Source organism: Hipposideros armiger, unplaced genomic scaffold (assembly GCF_001890085.2).
Source record: "Hipposideros armiger isolate ML-2016 unplaced genomic scaffold, ASM189008v1 scaffold_382, whole genome shotgun sequence".
NCBI lineage: Eukaryota > Metazoa > Chordata > Mammalia > Chiroptera > Hipposideridae > Hipposideros > Hipposideros armiger.
Genome location: NW_017731732.1, coordinates 204,377 through 209,991, shown reverse-complemented (window position 1 = coordinate 209,991; position 5,615 = coordinate 204,377). Strand labels below are relative to the sequence as shown.

Genomic DNA, 5,615 nt, shown 5'->3' with positions numbered 1-5,615 from the left:
GGATATTTCAGAAAAGGAAAGAAATGGGGGTGCTTTGCTGTCAGTCTCAAAACGTCAATATGGAGAACAGGGAGCCACCCTAAACTCACAGACGCAGACCCTAGGGTCCATGTTTTCCCGGCCGGACAGTGAAACCAGAAGGAGCCTTTGCTTTCCTTTTCCCCTTTCTCAAGGATCACACCAAATCAAGGCGCAAGGAACATAAAGGTCCTCCCCAACACTAAACCCATGGGTCTCCTGCTGTGGTATTCAGCGAGGAATGACTCCCCAGCCAGCAACATTAGAGTAGTGTGACACGGAGCTGACGGCTGACCCACAGGACTGGGAACCAGGACACTGCTCCCACAAGCAGATGGATGGCCCCAGTGGAGACCTCAGAGCCTTCAGACAGGCAGAGGAAGAACTGCCGCGCTGTCTCCATGTCTCCACTGAGTGGGGCACTTCTGGACAACATTACAGCCCTGGGCTATAACCAGTACAACCTTGCCTGTCAACAGCCAGCAGCGAGGCAGGCCAGTGTCGCCCTGGATCTGAGGGTTGGCCAATTCCAGCTTCTTCTCTGAGGGTTCAATTACACAAACAAAGGTGGATCTGACCCAGCACACAAGGCTCCGACCCCTCACAATGAAGACCGGTGAACCGGGCTGCCTCGCGGTTGAGTTTGCTCCAGACACTCTTCTGGTGCCTAATGCTGCCCACGGGAGGCCGTCCTGGGACCAAGACAGCATTGTGTCACCCCAGGAGTCACAGGAGGCAGGAGGCAGGAGGCATGAGATGGTGGTTAAAACCCAGGCTGTGGATCAGACACACCTGGTGTACACACAGACTCTGACACTTGCCATGTTATCCTGGGCAACTGACCCAAACCTGCTGTGCTTCAAATGCCTCAGCTGAAGACGGGGCTGGCCATGATGGAAAGGACTAAGTGACATATTGCCTGACACGTACTAGATGTTCAAGGTGTGGCAGCTGTCATCCTCACAGTCATTACCATTATCCCAGTCCCTGGGATTACCCTCCATTGTATTCATCTTTGATCTAGAAAAGCCATTTAAAAATTTCCCAGAAGAAGCACCATTTCTTTTTCTTTATCCTGAACAAAGACTAACTTATTCTGCATCACGAAAACTGTTACAAAAAGTTTCAGAGTAAAGAGGAAAGTCTCTTCCACCCAACCTTGAGTTAAAGGCAATGAAATTGCTGACAGGGAAGAAAACAGGCTGTCTACTGATGTGCTAGAAAAATTGTGTGAGTGTGTGTGTGTGTGTGTGTGTGTCTGTCTGTCTGTCTGTCTGTCTGTCTGTCTGTGTCTGTGTGTTAAAAGCCTAGGAAGCTTCCTGGAAGCACCCACCCCTTTTACATACCCAAGAACACCAGCCGATCCTCTTCTCAAATTCCAGGGAGGGACAAGAATTTTGTCTCTGAACAAAACAAAGCCGGTGAAGGTGGTGGCAACCTTTGTGTTGCTATAAAAGCAACCGCTTCTTCCTCTTCGCAGAGTCAATCAACCTACCCTAGAAAGGAATCTGAGCATTGTTCGCAAGGTCCCCACACAAGGGAAATAAATTTACTTTTCAGAATTACAGCCTTAGTGATATCTGTAAGTGACATGGTAGTTAATCTTAGTCGTCAGGATTATGATTCCTTAAGATTCTTCCTTTTAAAAACTCGTATCCTAATAAATGCAAAACAAAATTATAGTGGTGGGAGATGCGGAGCCATAAATTATGGCTGAGACTGCCTGCGGTGGGCTGATGACTCCACTGTGGAATTATTTTCATAGTTTAAAAAATTATATATAGAGAGAAGTCTTCCATCATCAGCACCACTGCAGAGATACTACAGAGCCTCCCGCACTGCAGCCAGGAGAGAGAGGGAGCAAGATGGCCAGCCCGGGACAGCCAGCCCTCCCCGGCCCTCTCCCCTCCATCCTAGGCAGGTGCAGGGCCTGTGTGCATGTCGCCTGCCCCACAGTCAGCCAGAGCCTGCCACGTCCCGCAGACAGCAAACCTGGCCATGTGTGTATGCAGTGAGAGAAAACAGACACCGAGGCTCCAAAATGCCCCAGTCCCCCCTCACTGAGCATGAGCATCACATGAAGGCCCCCTTAGGGTTGGCACCCACTTCCTAATGCTTCAGGCTGGCTTTAGGGGATCCCTGATGATGGGACAAGTCTGAGGACTTACAGGCTGGCTGCTGCCTCCACTTTCCCTCTTAACCCACAGCCTTACAGGTAAAGGGTGCCCCTAATGCTCTGAAAACAACAGCAGAGTCGTTCAATCCATAGTATGCCTTTCCATGTCTGTAGATCATCAATGTTTTGTAGCTTTCAGCATGTAAGTCCTACACCTATTTTGTTAAATTTGCACCTATTTCAATTCTTATGAACAATTGCAAATGGGGTTATATTTAAATTTTGGTGCCTTGTGTTTTTTGCTGGTATATAAACATACAATTGATTTTTGTTTTGCATCCTCTGACTTGCTGGACCCACTTTGTAGTACTAGCACTTTTCTGGAAATAAGTTGGAATTTTCGTATAAACAATTACACCATCTTATGAGATAATAGAAAATGTCTGTGTTCGTCTCTGCCCTCGGCTCCTGGCACAGGGCTCCTGAAACCCTTGTAATTTCCTGGGTGACAGGACCGCCTTTTGTTCTAATGAGGTGACTGGGAAGGCTCATGGATGGACACTGGATGAGGGCTGGTTGCGCAAAAAAGACCACCTGAAGCTTGGGATTTTCAGCCGCACCCCACATTCTCCAGAGAGGAAGAGGGGCTGGAAACGGAGTTAATGATGGACCATGCCTTCATGATGAAGCCTCCATAAAACCCCAGAAGTATGAGGTTCAGAGAGCTTCCAGGCTGGTGAACACACCCACACCAGGAGGGTGATGCACCCCAGCTCCATGGGGACTGAAGCTCCCGTGTGTGCTCAGGACCCTCCAGACTTCGCCCTGTGTGTCTCTCCATCTGGCTGATCACTGTGGCCTTCATCCTGTCCTTTAATAAGTGTGTTTTCCTGAGTTCTGTGAGCCGCTCCAGCGAATTAATCAAACGTGAGGAGGGGTTTGTGGGGACCTCTGATCCGTAGCTGTTCGGCCGAAGCACAGGTGATAACCTGAGGTTGTGAGTGGTGTCTGACGTGGGGGCAGGAGACAGTCTTGTAGGGCCAAGCCCTTAGTCTGCGAGATCTGACGCTGTCCCCAGGAAGAGTAAGAATTGCGTTAAATTGTAGGACAGCCAGCTGGTGTCAGAGACTATCAGTGGCGTTCTGTGTGAGCAGTAAGAGAGACTCACAGTACAAAAGAACAACAGTAGGGAGGAATAGGGTTTTCCCCTACATAGGAAGGGAAAAAATGAGTTTTTCCTTGTCTACATCTGAATATAGGAACAATTTTATTACTTCCTTCCCAATGTACAAGGTTTTTATTTCCTTTTCTTGCCTTATTGCACTGGCTACAAATTCTATCACTATAGTGAATACGAATGGTGAGAACAGACACCTTTCCCCTATTCCCAATATTATGAGGGGAGTATTCAGTCTTTCACCATCAAGTATAATGTTGACTTTATGTTTTTTGTAGGTGCTCTTTATCAAGTTGAGCACATTTCTCACTATTTCTATTTGAAAGAGAGTTTTTATCAAGAATGTATGTTTAGCCTTTCAGGTGGTGCATGGGCCTGAGGTGAATGTGGATGACAGCAAGTCCAAAGTGAGCAAAAATGAGCTAAAGAGCCACCTGAAAGCTGAGAAGAAGGTAGAGAGAAGAAGGGGCTCAGTGAGGAAGAACTAAGCCAGGCAATGCTGTTGCCACCAACCACACCACTGACAATGACATGGGTGCCGAGGAGGAGAGTCTGGGCCCAAACCAATACAAGATCCGCAGTCAAGCAGTCCACCCACTGAATGTCGACAGGGAAGACCCACTCAAGGTCCATGTAGATGTCTCGCTCACTCACTTTATCCAAGAATACAGTCACCTGCAGCTTGGGGACCACCTGAGTGGCATCACCTTAAAGGTGGCAGGTAGGATCCATGCCAAAAGACCTTCTGGGGGAAAGCTCACCTTCTATGACATTTGAGGAGAGGGGGTCAAAGTGTAAATCATGGCCAATCCCAGGAGTTATAAATCAGAAGAAGAATTCATTTAATCAATAACGAACTGTGTCAGGGAGACATAATTGGAGTTCAGGGGAGTCCTGGGAAAACCAAGAGGGTGAGCTGAGCACCATTCCCTGTGAGACTGCACTGCCATCTCCTTGCTTGCATATGTTACCTCATCTTCACTTTGGCCTCAAAGACAAGGAAACACTATATCATCAGCAATACTTGGACTTGATCCTGAATGACTTTGTGAAGCAGAAATCTATCATCTGCTCTAAGCCATTACATATATAAGAAGTTTTTTGGATGAGTTTGGACTCCCAGAGGCTGAAACTCCCATAATGAACATCATCCCAGGGGGAGCTGTGGCAAAGCCTTTTACCACCTACCACAGCGAGCTGGACATCGATTTATGTACAAGAATGCTCCATGAGATGCTGCTGGTTGGTAGCATTGACCGGGTTATGAAATTGGATGCCAGTTCCAGGATGAAGGAGTTGATTTGACTTACAATCTTGAGTTCACTACCTGTGAGTTCTAAATGGCCCTTACAGATTATCACGATCTCATGGAAATCATGGAGATAATTTCAGGGATGGTGAAGCACATTACAGGCAGTTACAAGGTCACCTACCATCCGGATGGCCCAGAGATTGACTTCACCCCACCCTTCAGGAGAATCGGTATGGTAGATGAGCTACCAGAAACTAACCTCTTCAAGACAAGAAACTCACCAAATTCTTGGATATCTGTGTCATCAAGACAGGTAGAAGCTGAATGCCCTCCACCTCAGACCACAGCCTGGCTCCTCGATAAGCTTGTTGGGGAGTTACTGTAAGCGACATGCATCAATCCTATACTCATCTGTGATCACCCGCACATAATGAGCCCTTTGGCCAAATGACACCTCTATAAAGAGGGCCTGACTGAGTGCTTTGAGGTGTTTGTCACAAAGAAGGAAATATGCAATGCCTACACTGGGTTGAATGACCCCATGCAGCAGCAGCAGCTTTTCCAAGAACAGGCCAAGGCCAAGGCCACCGGTGATGATGAGGCCATGTTCATAGAAGAAAACGTCTGCACCACCCTGGAATACAGGCTGCCCCTACAGCTAACTGAGGCATCATTTGAGATGCCATGTCTCTCACAGACTCCAATAACATCAAGGAAGTATAATACTTTTGATTCCGGCCATGAAACCCGAAGACAAGAAGAAAAATGTAGCAGCTGCTGATACACTGAAAAGCACAACAGCTGGTGCATCTGTCTAGAAAATAATAGTAGCAAGTCACATAACTCAGGCATCTTTGCATTTCTGCAACAGATCAACGACTGCAAGGGGATGCTTGTGTGTTGCTATCCATTTGGCTATCACAGTTCAGTCACCAGAAGAGAGAAAAGGAACAGAGAATTCGTCTCTTAATCCTTGTTACCAAAAAACCTGTCTCTTAAAAAAAAAAAAAAAGTATGTTGAATTGTTCAAATGCCTTTTCTGTATCAATTGA

General features: G+C 47.2%; 1 pseudogene; it reads left to right on the top strand.

Annotated features, from left to right (window-relative positions):
* The first annotated feature begins 356 nt into the window (after positions 1 to 356).
* Positions 357 to 5,381, top strand: LOC109393529 (lysine--tRNA ligase pseudogene; annotated as a pseudogene).
* The last annotated feature ends 234 nt before the right edge of the window (positions 5,382 to 5,615 follow it).